Genomic DNA, 16,762 nt, shown 5'->3' with positions numbered 1-16,762 from the left:
CTTATGTTACTTTTCAAGTGATAACACTCTAATTAGCTGTTGAACTTTGGTATCCTTTGCATACCCTTCCCAGTCCAAACGTTCACTTATCTCTCCAAAGTGCTACATGACATCCTTGTTGTTTCAGGAGAACACAGTTAACATTCACTGACTGCCCCCACACTATCTAAGATAAGTGTTATATGACACATCTTCTAATTCAGAGCAGTGTACAGACAACAAACATTGTCCCTCTGCACAAACTTCTTGGCAGCAAACTCAAACCACCACCATCTTATTGGATATTGAGGTACTTTGTTATAGCACTTCTGAATATTTAAATATGGTCTGTGCAGCCCAGGGATTCTCGGTCTCTCACATGTGCGATGTCTGTACAAACAGGTTACAATGCTATTTTTAAGTAGTAGTAATGTGCAGCAATATTGTGTTATGCTTCATAATTTACCCTCTACAATCCTGAGCCAAAATTGCCACTGAATTCTGTTTGATTCACAGGAGAAATTATCTGTTTCACAGCACTCCAGTTTAGGCATAAAAACAGTAATTTCACATAAACAATTTGGGTCTGATATTAATTGTACATATACATACACACACCAGTTTTGCTTGGCTTGCTCAAAGAAAAGCCCTGGTTCCATTTTAGCTGCTTTTTTCTTTGTCCTGTACCTTTCTCAGTGTTGGGACAAATTATATGGACATATCTGTACTGCACAGAGTAGCACCATGCAGACACAGACTTAAATCAGAGCCTCTCAAGTTTTTCTTGCTGTTCTCCACATCCTGTTTGACTACTCTTAATTAGTTCCCAACCAGATAGCTTTCAGTTTTTGCAATGCTTGAAAATGCCTGGTGTTTCCAAAGAAGCGCTTGCAAAAATTGCTGCAAGAACCCTAGTCTGTCACTGGGATCCTCTCCATCCATCACAGGAGAACAATTTCAAGTGAGGAAGCAAAATACATTGTTGGAAGTTTCAGCACAAAGACTGGGAAACACATTAGTGACATTCCTCTCCAAGCCAACTGCTGGAGATCTCTTTGCAGGATGTAATCCATAGAAGGAGAACTTCTTAACAACGACATAGCCTAAGAGAAGGATCTCAAAAGTAAGCTTCACAACACATTTAAGACAAGAACTAACAAAATGTTAAATGAATTCCAGCTGGTGAAAACATATGGTAGATTCTCAGTTTTATCTTCGTTATCTTTGTTTGCAAACAAACGTGCATTTGTTCTTCATTTGTTTTTTTCTCAGTGACTTCAAATGAGAATCATTTTAACTATAAATCCCTGATGAACATGCAGTCCCATAAAGTCACACCAAATTGTGTGTCAAGTATATAAAGGGCTGTTACAAAGATGAAGAGAATAATCTGTTCTCCATGTCCATGCTTTACAAAACAAGAAGCAATGGGCTTTCATTGCAGTAAGAGTTGTATCATGAAGCATGGGTTCCTTGAGGTGTCTGTAGTCTCCTTCCGTAGAAACTTTTAATAACCTGTTAGACAAAGATTTGTCAAAAGTGTTATCAGCACCATTCAGCATGTCTTTCTATAATTTTGAGATTTCTCCTTTGAACTTAATTTATCTTCCAAGTTCTACAAAGCTTACATCCAGCTGGAAATATAAATTGCTGCTCAGTAGCATGGTAGTTAAGAGAAATTCCATTTCATGAGTAAGTAAGAAGTCAGAGAAAAATAAATACTTCTTTTACCTCTCATTGAACTGACCATTGAAATGAATGTATAGATAGCTATCTTCTACACCGTTGCTTACCAGGCTTTTAGAGCTACGACTTGTGTATCTGCTAGTGGAAGTGAGCCCACATTAGCACCTGCTGGAGAGGTAATGCTAGACATGTTGTGCAATAGTATATTTTGATCCTGTTGATACCTGCCTGATTATTTTTTCCACTTTCAGGAGGGGAATACACAGTTGGGTCCACTGACATGTCTTGGTATCCCTACCAGATGGTGAACATCATAATTTTCTGTGTCACCACTGGTACAGAAAGCTGATTCTGTGTTTGGATACCGAGCTAGAATGTGCACACAGCATGTGTACCGCTGGGACTGCCCCACATGTGCGAAGCTATGGAGTGAGGAGTCATGGCAGCAGTTGTCCGAGTGCCCACGGAGGAGTAGGAGTGCAGGGATTTAGCCCTTACCTTCCCCAAGAGCCAGAGCAGGCGTGACATTGCTATGAACTGCCAGCTGATTTCTTTTCTTCACCTACACTGATCGCTGTTCCAAATGCTCTTTGGTATCATAACAGTCCTGTACTGCCTGGTATTCAGTGTGATAAAGTGTAACTTGGAAAGAGTCCTGAAACAATAAGAAACTGCAATAATCTGCAACTAGAGTTTTTAATAGTGTAAGAACAGGATGTGTATTCTCGCCAGTTTTATTTGTGGGATTCAGAATACCATTAAAGTGGCAGAAGGGGAGGGGGGTGCTTYGCTTTGCTGTTAGAGGTGGATCGGTTTATTACAGCATTCATTTTAATTAGAATTCCATAATATACCCACATAAAGGTACATGCCACAGTTAAGCTGATATTTTTCTTGCTTTATTTATGACCACATAAAATACGGTTTCCTGASTATAATCTCCAAAAGCTCAGGGATTTAAGCTCCACCCCATTTATATTTCTTAAACATTACATGCAAAAATGATTCCTTTGGCTTCTCTATTCACCCTCTACACTTATTTGAAATGGTTCAGGCCAAAGGTAACATGTTTTTTCCTATATGCCAAGTACAATTCAGACAGCAATAAACAGTTGATTCTATAGTTACTATTAAGTTAAAAAATAAATATGCTTGATTTGAAACTTCTAAAGCTCAAAAACAGACCAAAGCTTGTATTTCAACTTGGGTTTCTAAAGCTGGGAAACAAAATATCTGGGCTTAGGTATATTGGATCAGATTTTCAAAGATGTTTACACACYCAAAGGTACAGGTAGATAGCTAATGGGATTTTCCAAGGCATGAAATCAAACGATGTTAATTAGATGTCTAGCTGACTTACTTGCTTCTGAAAATCTGACTAAATAGCTGCCTACTGTACCAAGTATTCATATACAATACTCACCTCTAATCACATAAGGGACTTCAGTGGAACTGAGTCTCCCCTAGACTAGACTCCCTTGGCAAATCCAGATAAATTGATGGCATTATTTTAACAAAGAGAAAGTTATGAAGACACATAACTTTTCCCCTACCTCTGCACTGGAGATTTATGATGACGGACAGTTAGRAAAAAAAAAAACCCTCAGCTCTTGCAGCTCTAACTGTACAAATTTCATTCTATGCTAGCAAGTTACAGGATGTTTCACAGTGATGTTCATTAACACTGGCATGTTTGAAGTCTGGTGTATCCCTAGTGTAAAGATTGGATGATTGTCTGAAAGATCAAACTTTTTGTCAGACAGAAGTCTGATTCTGTGATCTATATTGTGAAAGACAGATGACTGTTAAACTCCTTTGTGGAATAACAATAATAAAAAAAAACCTACTAGATTATTACATGCCAGAAGCTGTGGACAGTCTCAGTCTGGTATYGAAGTTAAGGATCTGTTTCATGGGAAATAGAAGAAGGTAGCCTTTCCAAGAATATTTCCAGTAATATTTTCTTTACTGTTAATACCTGCCTTAAACTGGAGACAATGAAGCCTTTTACAGATAGTGATGCTTAGCCACAAATCTGGCAGAGAATCTCCTAGTGATGCCATCAGGAGAGAGAAATGCTTAGAAAGAGCAAGCAAGATTATAGGTCAGAGAAAAGAGAGACTTGTTGCATTCATCTGGGCTGCATATGAACTTTCACTTCATTGGAGAAGTGGTGTAAAGACTACTCCGTCACTGGTAGTCTGACAACCAAATGCGTTGGTTTCTTTTCACCTGTATCTGACTGTAACACAGCCCACCTCAAGGGCTAATTTTGGTCCATGCAACACAGAGTTGATGTGTGYTCAGTATCCATGGCTGGAAATTATCATCAAGAAAGCTGCATGATGAAATGAGCCAGAAATAAATGAACTGCTCTGAAAGCACTGTGCTCCCAGACTCTCCTTCCTCGTCCTTAGCATTGTTTCATTTGAGGTCTTTCATGAGTTGTTTGGTCACTGGCAGATTGAGAGTTATGGTGGGGAAACCYGCCAGCCTTGCCCACGTTATGCCTGGGGTCCCGGACTGCTGTTACTAATCATTCCCTTAACACCGATGAAATACTAAAACTCTGTTCCTCTATTGCTTTATCTTAATAATTGCTGCAGAAATGCTTGCAGACATGTAAAAATTTGAAACAATGGTTTGTAAAACCAGTCAGTAAACCATTAGCTTTGATGTTAACAGATTGCTCTTTGCAACTAATGATGTATTTTGCTGCTATTTCCTTTCTAACAAAACAACAAAGACAGATTTTTACTTTTTTTAGGGGCAAAATCACTGAGATTAACTGCATGGATTTCATTTATCAAGAGCATTAAGAGTTCTGCAGTGGCTGATGAGTGTATTTTAGATATACTGAAAAGAGATAGATATATAGTTTACTTCTTTTATGTTAGAAGTTGTCTAAAAGAGAGTCATTATTTACATCCTTTATATCTAATCAAGATAAACTCTCAGTCTCATAAATAAGAACAGCCTTATTTGTTTTAGTGACTTATTTGAGTCTGGAAAGATTTGCTGAGCAGAGGCTGGGCTTGATAATATTTCACAAAGCTAAAAATTTGGACTTGATACATTCTTGACACGAGACACACCATTTTTCACATATAAGAACAATTACCTCATGTTTACACAGCATTTAAAGCATGGAAAGTGATTAGATTTTACCATCTCTGGCGTGCCTGGGACTTACAAATTGCTACTGGCTCTTTAAATATGGAAAGACATTCATTTAATGCTCTTTAATTTGGTGCCACTTATCTGTCTGTGGAAAGGTTCACTCCTAGTGCTGGTGATGAGTATGAAATACAGGCCTAGAAATAACTGTCAGAGAGGGAGGAGGTTTTAACTGGAAGATAAATGTTAAGATAGATCAGCCTCCTTGAATCAGTGGGATGAGCCTCATATCCTGGCTGGCCCACTCCTTGCGGGTTGATAAGGTCTTCCCATGTGCCGAGGGAGAACGGCAGGAGAGGTCGACAGGCTGCTGCAGGGAAGCCTTCGTGGCTGGGAGGGGAGATATGTCAAACCCAGGGAGAGGAAGAGACAGGATGAGGAATTCGAATTCACGGAGGGCAGCTCTTTGGCAAGACGAGCCGTGCTGATGGATGCGCCGAGGAGGTGAGAGGGATTTCTCTGATACAACGTAAAGCCTTGCCACGTCCAGGCTGCAAGCATATTTCAAAAGTAACTAGAAATGGCATCGTGGGACTCTTAGGCTTGTTCCCCCATTCCTGTTCAAGCAATCAGCTTAGAAGTAGAAGAACAAAACAAGACCTAAATCCCCCACATTTTTAGCTATCAGCCTTGCCAATTCTGCCAGGGACTGAAGATCTGGTGTGTCCTTTTCTTCCAGTATCTCTACCACCACTGGCACTGCATCCACGCCAGCAGGTTTCCCCTTTCAGGACACTCTCCACCAGTAGATTAAAATTTAGCTTACATTTCTTCTTCACTTTCATTGTCATAACTGCTGGAAAGCTACCAAATTTGTAGCATCTGTGTATGTTTGCTTTTTAATCCCCACTACTTCAGTAGCAACAAACACTGGSTTTGCTCTACATAAGATTTACTTAATATAGAGCTTACATATGATATGTTCTTTAAAACACGCTGCACACTATCTAATTCTACAATGAACGTGTCCAAGGATAGACAGCTTGGCTCAGGGTCTGGGATAATAAGTAGTCTGGGCTGATCTCTTGACCCCACTCCCCAAGTATGGGTTATACTGCTGGCTCTCCCAGACTAATAGACTTGTTATTTCTCTGATACATGTATATCAGTGTCTGGCACAGAGACCAGGCCATGTATGGTGTTTCTCCTCAGGCTTATGGAAATAGCCTGAAAGCACTACAGCTGTGCTGGAGTTGCCAACTTTCTGGCTGTAGTTTTTGTTTGTTGTAATTAAATTAAGTATTTTCATAGTCTGGAAACATCTCCTCTTTCCACTTTTGTGAGTTGTTCTTCTCAGTTTGCTTCTGTGGTTAGTAAATAAATATAAATCCAACGTTTGGTGCAATCAGTTAGCTTCATAGACCAAGGTACCAAATATCATTTGTAAGAAAAGAGCTTCAGGTGACTGAACTAACTACTCAGATGTGCGGAGCTTGGTACCTAGCTTATAGACCGTAGCGTCAAAAAATCTAACAATCACTTACGCAAACCCTTGATGCTTTGGCCATCCTTTGAGATAACTAACCCTTTACAAGCTTTCAGACGCATAATGCTACCTCGTGGTATCATTGCTGGGGGCAACAGGGGATGGAGCAGGAAGGACGGGATAAGGATGGTTTTTTTTGAATAAAAACTGGTGAAAAAAAAAAGGTTGCAGGAACTTTATTTTTCTTGTGAAGTATCTGTGGCTAATCAAGGGAAATCAGCACTCCCACACCCTGTCCAAGCTTTTAAAATATGGCTTTAATGGAAACAAATGCTAGTATTTTTAAGTCTAGGCAGACTGGGGGCCCTCAAGGTTTTCAAACAGTGTAAGTCAGAGAGGGCAACACCCTCATAATTTATATCAGGTTTACATAGCTTTCCAAGGTACCAATTAAACCATTGGGTTTCAAACAAAATTTATTCTTTGGTAAACTAGAAACAACGCTGTCTACAGACTACGTRCCTCGGTCTTCCAAGCAACGGTACGTGTTGTCTTTTAGACTCAAAGACGYTGGGGGCACAAAGATCACGTGGATCTTTCCCAGCCGCATCGTTAGAAAGGGCGTAAGGCAAACGGCGTGACGTGACAGGCGTCGCCGTTTAACTCCGGACGGGGAAGGAGATGCAGCATCACCACGTCCCGATTGCAGCCGAGCTAAACCGCTCCCGGAGCAGTTCCGGCTCCGCGGAGATGCGCGGGGGCGGCTGAGACGGGCCGCGRCGAGCCCGAGCGTCGCAGCGGGCGCTCCGGGGAGGTGGACGAGCCCACGGCCAGCTCTCGGGGCGGTTTATTGCGTGGGCTGCTTAGAGCGGTCCTGGCCACCAGGGCCGCCTGCCCGGCTGCAATTAGCCCGCGCCGCCTCCGACCCTCTGCCGCAGCGGGGGAAGCGCCGCGCGAACGAGCAGCGCGACGTTGGCAGCGCTTCAGAGCCTGCCCGGAGCTGCGCGCCGCCGCCATGAGCGAAAGTAATTAGAGACCGTTTGCATAGGTTGTTAAGAAATGTGTAAACAGCAGTATAAACAACACCAGGTCAGGTCAAGGAAGGAGACTGGCACTCGGYGAGGCCGCGGCTGGAGCCTGCCCAAGTGTGAAATTCCCAACTGGGAGAGAACATTTGGAAAAACAACACGATCGAGTTTTATCAACACAAATCATCTCCTAAGTGGCACGTTTTATTTAGAGTATGTGTGGCCTCCGTCTAGAAGAAGGGAAGTTTTTATCAGTCCCAGCTTTATCGCGTCCAGCTATCTCCGTCTTTGTTTACTGGCGGCGCGCACAACGCYTTCGTTTCGAGCGCTCCGGTTTAAACGCCGCCCGGGCTGGACTTTCTGTGAGGCCCACGGCGAACCGCCGGTGCTCCTTTCTCAGAGCCCGGTTCATAAATCTTTGCTCCCAGCGCTGAAGTGCCTCTTCGTGACCGTCACCCTGGCGTTGAGGTCGGACTAGATGATCTCCAGAGGTCCCTTCCAACCTTGCTGATTCTATGAAACGCGGCATCCCAGCCCCGGTCCCGGGATTTGCTTACGCCYGTGGTGGAGAGCCTCCGTGCTCGGCGCAGCACGCAGACCCCTGCCTAGCATTGAGGAAGTGCTTAAGCGCCTTTCCGAAGAGGAGGAGCGATCTTCTGACGTAGGTGTCACTGGGCCCTCTCAGCCAGAGCAGCAGCGTACAGATAAGCCCTGGCTAAAMCCTACAGGAGGCAGAATGGGAAACCTGTACGTGTCGAGCCCTGGGCCACTGCTACCCCTGATGAACCCCTCTGTTTTAAGGGGTCACCAGCAATTCACAGGTACCTGAGTTTTTCCACTTTACCAAGGGTAGAGGTGAGGCAAAAGGCAGTATCCGTCTGCATCCGTTCTTAATCCAAGAGAGCCCATCTGCCTCCTGGCCAAGTCACACAACCCTGATGCAAGATGACCAGTCGGGCAGGTTGGATTTGGGCAGGGGGCAGGGTGGCTGGAGCAGCCCCGTTTGGAGCACATGCCTCTGGCCCTGCTCGTGCCAGCTGTTCCAGGAGAGCTTTTCCCCCATCRCAGTGTCAGCTGGGCGACATGAATATTTCGCTGCTGATCCAGTATAGCACTCCTGTGGCAAAAGTAGCAGCACCAGTCAGACCATACCCTAACAAGTCTCTTCTCTTGGTGGTAGGTTATGTGTGGAAAGCTGTTCATCCACCCTTATTCTCACCTTCTCAACAAGCCCTAAACTTGGTGTTTTAGCTTTCCTAAGCTCTTCTGGAGGCAAAAATTGGCTCACATTGTGGCACTGAAGCTACGGGCACGTTTTTGTTATATCAAAATCTCTGCATTACTGGAGTTCTGTGGCATGGCCCAGGCCCTATATGGGCAGTGCTACACGTGCACTGTTCCTTGGTCAGCGTGGATTGTATATAGTGCAGTAGCARCTAGATGCTGTGCTAGACCTTCTCTCTTTGAAGGACAACAGAGGAGCATCTTTTGGTTATAGAAGATCATGCTTCACAGCATGAAGAGCAGGAAGGAGAAGGGAAAGGCAAAGCTAATGGAAGGCTATGCTACAGCTGGCGAGGAAGACACAGCTTAGTATGTCCCTAGTACATGTTTTGCTGAGATCAATGAAGTCTTCATGCCACATTTACTGTTTGTTGACTCTGATGCCATGGATCAGATGTCACTGATCATCAGCAGGACATATATGGTTAGTGCCTGAGCAGAGGGATGTGTGTTTGGCCAGCTGAAAGTAAAAGGGAGGTTCCTGTCCTTGATGACTGTGTTCAGCTGCTGGCTGTTTAACCTGCATCCTGTTCATTTTCTCTCTTTCATAATATTTGTAGGAGGAAGCAGGAGCACACAGCTGAATGATGCTGAAAAACTCWGCCAGACCTGTTGGCAGCATCACTCTCCCCAGCCCAAGGTTTCACTGACCCAGAAGAGTTAAGATGCTGCCTGGCAAGTAGTTTTATGGATAGTCCATGACCACTGCTCACTGTGGTAGCGTGTACTGACTGTTCTTAAAAAAATGAAGAGCATGGGAAAACAACAAAATAAAAAAGCACAAAAAACCCAAGCAACCAAAATTTAAAAAGCAAGGAACAAAATAAAAAAGGAAGGAACAAAATAAAAAATAAAATATGTTATCATATACACATATRTATGGCAAGTGGGTAGGATTATTATTCTTGCTACACTGAATAACTTACTACCTTCAGTCAACCATGATTTGACACCTTCTTTTCCAGGTTGATTATGAATATGTTGTACAACACATGTCCTAGCACAAATCTCCAGGGAAAAATCCTGATAACCTCCCTCTGTCGCAAGAATTCCACATTTACTCTTACCCTCTCCTTCCTCTTCCTGTCCTGTAACCAATTATTCAGTCATTAAACATACTTCCTTTTAGGCCACAGCACTTGGTTTCCTTTAAAGCCTCTGATGAAGGACTTTGCTGCAAACCTTTTGGCAATCCAAATGCACTTTAACAAGCAGRTTGTCATATGCTTGTTGACATCTTCAGAGGACTTCAGTTGTTTTTTCAGGCAGGACTTAGCTGTATGTTTAGAAATCTCATAGACAGGTCTCCAGTAAATCATATGTTGCAAAATGTCCTCTAATTCTGTTCTTCTTTATAGATTGCGTCAATTTGCCTGGCATGGGCTTGAGGCTTCCAGGCCTGTACATTTTGCAGCATCTCATGAAGCCCTTTTAGGAATTGACCTCACACAGGAATTACCAGCACAATTTTAAGCAAGAGGTTACGCAYCACCCTGAGTGATTTAGCTATTTTATATCTGGTTCTTTTCAATACCACTTGGTCTTAGATTTCTGGATTTCTGACTGATCATTTTGTCAGTTTGCTCCATAACCTCCTCTACAGTCTTTTTAATTTGAATTAGTTCCTCTGATAAGTCCCCCACAAAGAAGGGTTTGGACTTAGCAGCATGACAACAAAAAAGAAGCAAGCAAGCAAAAAATATAGAGCCCAGAGCAGCAATAAGCCTACTCAGTAAAGAGCATTTTTTGAGCTGGTGGCACTGGTATATTTCTGGATCCTGAATTTCTTCTCAGAGTACCTGAAATTTGACAGTGTCTTTGTTCCTTTTTTTCTCACCGTGAGTAGTTTGGTCAACATCATGTTTCTTCGCTCCCTTGAAAGGGACCTTTGAGGAATGGGGAGGCTCACATGCTCCCCCAGGAATACCCACTACTCTCAGAAATGACATCCATGTCCTGACTTAGGACACAATCCTGTTTCTCACATCTTCTATTGCAAAGCAGGCCCTAAGTTTCTCTTAGCAGTGTAGGCAAAAATGAATTGTTCCAGCAAGAATGAGAGGCTGGGGCCCAGGCTGGGCCTGGCTKTTTAGAAACTGTGACCTTTTAGGCACTAAGGCAGGCAGCAAGAAGAGAAGGATTAAAAAAAGAGCTGTAGGTCAGCTGAGAGATGCCCGGATGCAGAGCTGTGGGGTCATAGGATACATGGTCTACCAGAAGGTCTGCCAGGCTTGAGAATTACCAACACCTGGAGCCATCAAGTCCCCAGCTCCACACTCGCTATTAAATGAATGCAGCCTTTTGGTCAGGTATTAGTCAACGTAAAGCTGTCTTTATTGTCTCATGGCTTCAGCCTCCGTCCCACCACCTAAGGACAGCCAGAGYATTATGGCCTCTTTTGAACCCCTTAATACTGGCAGCACCACACAGAGTTCAGTACCCAGCTCCAGTTTATTTAAGATTTGCTTAAAAAAAACATTATATGCTGAATTTTATTAAATCAACTTAATAGGAGCTGTGAAGTAAAATAAATAAATATGGGACTCATTTCTGCATTTAGTGGGAATTATTCTGTTTGTTTACAAAAGCCATTAAAAGCTTACTGGAGGTGTTCATTTCAGCAAGGAGGCCTCACTGGTGGATCAACACAGCCTTGCCAAAACTGTATCCAAAATTTCACAGCAGTGCTCTCATTAGGCTCTAACAGTTACAACACAACACAACTGAAGAGAGCTGTTAATGCTTCCTGGTGGCCTCCAACCTCCTCCACATTAGTTTCTCCCAAACCACACTGCATAAAAACTCTTTTAAGGGTTTGGGGGCTGGTATCCTGCAAAAAAGTTAGAAAAAGGAAGAGTTGAGTATTTTCTGTTCTTTAAACAGAACAATTTAAACCAGAAACCCTGACAACTGCGGAGATGCTGAAGCTATTGCACAGTGTAGCATCTTGATAAAATGCTCAGCAGCAGAGGAAGAAGAATGCATTCATAAAAAGTAAGACTAGTACCCCAGAGTATTAAAATGCCCATTTTAAAATGTGAACTAAGCATTTCTAAGTTGTGAGAGTTCAGTGGCATCCTTTAATCCCAGAACACTAATTTTAGAWAAGTTTTAATATGAACACATGGAGTTACTGTATATTTTCACCTACAAATTTCCATAAACATTCATACCTTTTCATTTGCATATTTTTGTTTTCAAGCAGTCTGAAATACAAGTGTGGAATATTTTCTTGTCTAAAAAGTTATGCATRTGCTTTCAATCATTTAATATTTTTCAAACGCAGGTGATCATTTTTGTTGCCTCCATCCTTAATCAAAGTACCTAAGCAAGYGACCTGCTTTTAGAGAGGCACATAACACACTCTGCTCCCATGGGTGTCATGGGACACCCTTAGCACCTCTGGATGTTACGTCTTTGCACTGGTGGCATTTGCAAATTCCTCTGGAAAAATATTCTTTGCTAAATTCAAACACCATAAACAACTTTTCTGGTCAACATCAAAAGTAGAGGGGACTTGTATCAAGTATTGCAGCGACACAGATTCCTTCTTCCTGTAGGAAGCTGGCTGGGGTATCCTGTGCCTCTGAACCACAGCAATGGTGCAATCCCTAGAAGCATGATCTGAGCCCTCACTWCAATTTGCCAAAATTCATATGATAGAATCTGCCTTTTTGTTTAGGCTTTTAAGAACCTGGTATTAATCACCCCTTTTCACATTTTGACCAGCAATATTCAGAAGAACTGAAGAASTTAGGAGTAATTTGATAGTTTTGCACCTCTTAGTGCAAGTGCTTWGTGCTCTTTGATAATGGGAGCAAGTACTTTTTGCCATGCTGTCCAAAAGCATGTAGATGCAGTTGCCAACTGGAAGAGCCAGGTCCACAGCAGAATGCTATGTGCTCCAGGAATTTGGGTGCCCACTTTGCATGCTGTCCATGCAGGCCCTCTGAAGGGCTTTCACTAAAGCCTCCCCAACACCACTGCTATGCTACTCCAAAACCTCTGCAGCTGAATGGGGCTGAGAGCTSAGCATCCTCCTCATCCTTAACCCTACCTGGAGTCCACAGTGGCCACAAAAGAGGAGATGCAAGGAGAAGAGGAGGTTGTGGATATAGTGTCCACTTTTTTCTGTAATCCTCTCATTTTAGAGTGTGTATCAAGGAAATGTGGATACAGCAGCCCAAGAGAGCTCAAAACTACAGCCTGTACATCCCAAGCATGCCCAAACCACTGACTCCCCCACCTTAGCTCAAGCTGTGCTACTGCGAAGGGAAGATTTCAATACTGTATGAGCAGCACAGCAAATGCAAGGCCGGCAGCCATCCCAGGCCTTTGCAATAGACAGTCCCTGGTGCTTGCCTCTGCTCTCAGGATTTTTGTGTTGTTCGCATTAAACAGTCACTGGATAAAATACAGAAACAAGCCTGGGGACATGAGTAGGATTGAAGGCCTAGAACAGGGATGAGATAAACTAGAGAAGTGGGAATCTAAAGAGCTCAGAGGATATAGTAAATTCCTAGTGTGGGAGGAAGAAAAACAGTATTGTACAACTTTCAGCTGTGAAGATACTCAGACGTTAAATATCTTATGTCAAGTTTTCAGTCTCAATCAGTTTTATTTTATCTTTGTTTCAATAGTCTTTTTTCCTAAATCTAATCCGCATATGACTGAGTCATGTGAAAGAACCAGCCTAGCTGTTGATCTTACAGATTGCAGGGAAGATGTGAGGGATGCTCTGGCTGCCTCCTTCTCATAGCAATAGTGAATAACAACCACTGAGACCGAGACCCTTTCAATAGCAGCTATAATAAACCAGGGTTCCCAGAAGATCATTAAGCAGAGAGAGAAATCTCTTAAAAATCTTTTTTTTTTCTGGTTTGTTAATCAACTGCCACTGTTGCTTTAGGTTGGAGTTTGTTCTATATATTTTCATTATCCCAGAGCATCCCCTGCCAGATGATTGTAAAGCTTTGTATTAAAATCCTGCATACTGCAGTGGGATGAAACCTTTTTTTTTCCTCTCAAAAAAAAAAAAAAAAAAAAAGGATTTAGTAAAAACTTGGCACCAGAAAACATGTTTTTGTTTCATTATTATGATATATAAAAGTTCATAGGGTTCTCAGCATATTCTTACTAAAAAAATCATTAGCGCATGCTGAAATACGCAACTTACTGGCAATTATACAGTAGTCCTCTTTCAAATACACACTTCCCAYAGTGTTTCTAAAACTATTAGCAATCATTCTTAAAATGGAGAGTGAGTATTGGAATAAAATTCATACTCTGTAAATTTTTCGGAGACATTTCTCAAATAGTTTTCATRGTAGCTTGGATGCAAAGAGACAGTTTAAAATGTTTTTTAAAGCCTATTTAATTTAGATTCCATATTTTTTTTTAATCATAGCTCTAACATTTTTGTTTTAGCAACTCTTTTCAGTGTAGCTCACTAAATTCTTGTTTGGGTCTCAAAAATAATAATAATCTTTAGCACTTACATACTGCTTTAGGTTTTTATAGCGCTATACAAATATTAACTAATTAATGTTTGTTCAACCCATAGTGGCCTTATAAAGAGGCTGTAGTGAGTGAACTGAACATTTTCCCTGTCACTATTAACAAGATTAAAGGTGTTGATGTTGTACAAACACAAAAATGAGGCACAGTTTGAAACAACCCACCTGCTATTGATTTTGGCCGAAATATGGGTAATCTCAAATTTGYAGATTACTTCTCAGCACTATCAAACAAGAAAACGAGAAAGTGCTTGTTTGCCTGCTCTGGGAGCTGGCAGCTAGTGCTTACGGTGGGAAATAGCCTTCAGAGTCTGACTCTGAGCGTATACGACTTTTCAGCAATACGGGAAGCAGTTGTGCCTGCGTACCCAGTGGGTCCTTTGGGTCCGCTGAAGGCTCACCAAGGGGCGCACGGCCCCACAGGCGCTTCCCCGTGGCTTCGCCGCTGGCCGGTCCCTCGCTCCCTTGCTGGCGGGACGGTGCCCTTGGTACGGTTACTCTCGTGCCTCTGCCCTCCCTCCCTTCTCCAAGCTAGAGCCGTGGGCTCAAGCCTTTTCCTCCACTGAGTCACTGGGGCTCAGATCATAGCTTTATTTCAGAGACATTTTCTAACACACATTTGTTTTTAATATATTAAAATGATGATCCAGCAATCTTTATGGCAGACGAGGTTTCCCGTACATCGGGACCAAAAGATTACCTTATTCAGCTATATCCGATGTGGTTGCCGAACAGCCTTCTCTCCCATGCGCTTCCCACGCAGTCCCCAAATTTACRGGGCTCCTGGACCCACGATAACAACATAACAACATTGCAATCATTTTAAAGTGGAACTCTCAAATGCATTCCAGAAATAATATGGCCATAAACACAACTGGAAGTTTCTAACTGCCTGATATCATACGGACTTTAACAATAGCCAGAAAATACATAATTCAGACCTTAATCTATTTTTCTCTCTGAGACTTATTTCACCAAGACCCTACACATAATGCTTTCTTGTAGGCTTACTGCACAGGTTGGGTGGCTTTATCATTCAATCTTCATTTTTTTTATTAAAGCACAGTAGTATATGTTATATATGACCCAGGCTCTTGCCAGTGCTGCTCTCCTAAACCCGTGGAATTAATTAGCTGTTTCCGTGTTCCGATCTGACCGCTTCAACACCACTGGAATTCCACTAATCACATTAGACGTCAGCACCGTTCACGGATTTCTATTCTTCCACGGTCGCAGCCATCCGCAGCTGATGTCTGAGGCGCAGGCAGCACCGCTGGGGCGGCTCTGCCGCTCGCGAGGCGTCCCCCCGACGCTGGGGGGACGCTCTGCAGCTGCGGGGCTCCATGCGGACACGTCTACTAACAGGATTAGGGTTTAAGTAGAAAAAACATATGTCATTTGCAATATAGCTGGAGAGCTACCAACAGCTGTAATTAAGGATGCCTATGCATTTCCATTCTAAGCCCCTGTTTTCATTTGCTCAAAACTTTCCAAAACTTTCACCTATAAGGCTGAACTTTTACAGACCTGCTCTCTGCCAAACTGCATTTTTTTTGCAGTTGTTGAAAGTTTGAGGAAAAAGCAATGCGTCCATCTTTTTGAATGAGAGAAAAGTCCTCATGTAAACATGTGGATTGGACTTGATTTATGTGGGATTTTCTATCTTATTTAATTTTTATAGGGCATTTTTTACTCTCAAATTATGTTCCAACACCTGGAAAATATGGGATGATTTTTAATATGGCAGAATAAATAATGCAACRTCCTTTTTCCCTGCACCTTTAGGTGTCCAGTTACAGAATTTTATAAAATTGATTTAAGTACCTAAATAAAAATGGTTTTCCTCTTAGTGGCTYGTAGAGGTCTCAGAACTCCACCTCAAAGATACAGCTTTGATATCTGTGTTCTCCGGTTCCTCAGCTTAGAAAATGGGAATGAACAGCCCGAACTCAGCACAGAAGGGTACCGTGATGCTTTCTTAGTTTGTATGAATAACACCTCGTGACACACAAGTGCTATAGGGTATCACTAGACTTATAAGAGCGTTCTTGACTTCTGCAGATGTCTCCAACTACTTTGAACCTGAAGAACTGTTTCAAGCCCTTGTAAACCTAAGCCCCATGTCCTCCCCCCTCCTTCTTTTAACCTCTTCAGAAGTGCTTGGTATCAAAAATAGTGTTTTGGTTTTCTAAACTAGAAAGACCTTTTGCTGAGAAAAGGTCAGTAAAAGGAAGAAACTGAACACTCAGTATGACCTAACTGACTCATTTCTCTCCTGCCTTGCCCTGTCTTGGAGCCCAGCTCTTCTGCTGTCTGGCTGTTGCATTAGACTCTAATTCAACAATATCACAAGTACTTGGTCTGTGCGATGCCTAGTACACTTTGGACACTATAGCAATTTTAAATTGTCAGAACTTACTAACAGCACAAGTAAATTCTCTTTAGAGACACACTATGTCCTCTGTGTCAATAGTATATATTTAATTAAAATAAATAAATAAATAAATCTCTCTTCTACTGTGTTTATTTGTGGGAGGTGGGGAGAAGGAGAACTAACTGGTGGTGGTTAGTTGGGATTTTTTAGTTTATCCTATTTTTTTCTTTTGGTTTAGCTAGGTTTTTTTTCCTTACTTTCTTAGTTCCTTCATCATCAAGTCTTTGCTAAG

This window comes from Rhea americana, unplaced genomic scaffold (genome assembly GCF_003343005.1).
Source record: "Rhea americana isolate MKP2758 unplaced genomic scaffold, rheAme1 scaffold_147, whole genome shotgun sequence".
Classification (NCBI taxonomy): domain Eukaryota; kingdom Metazoa; phylum Chordata; class Aves; order Rheiformes; family Rheidae; genus Rhea; species Rhea americana.
The sequence above is the reverse complement of the archived record's forward strand: the minus strand, read 5'-3'. Positions refer to the sequence as shown.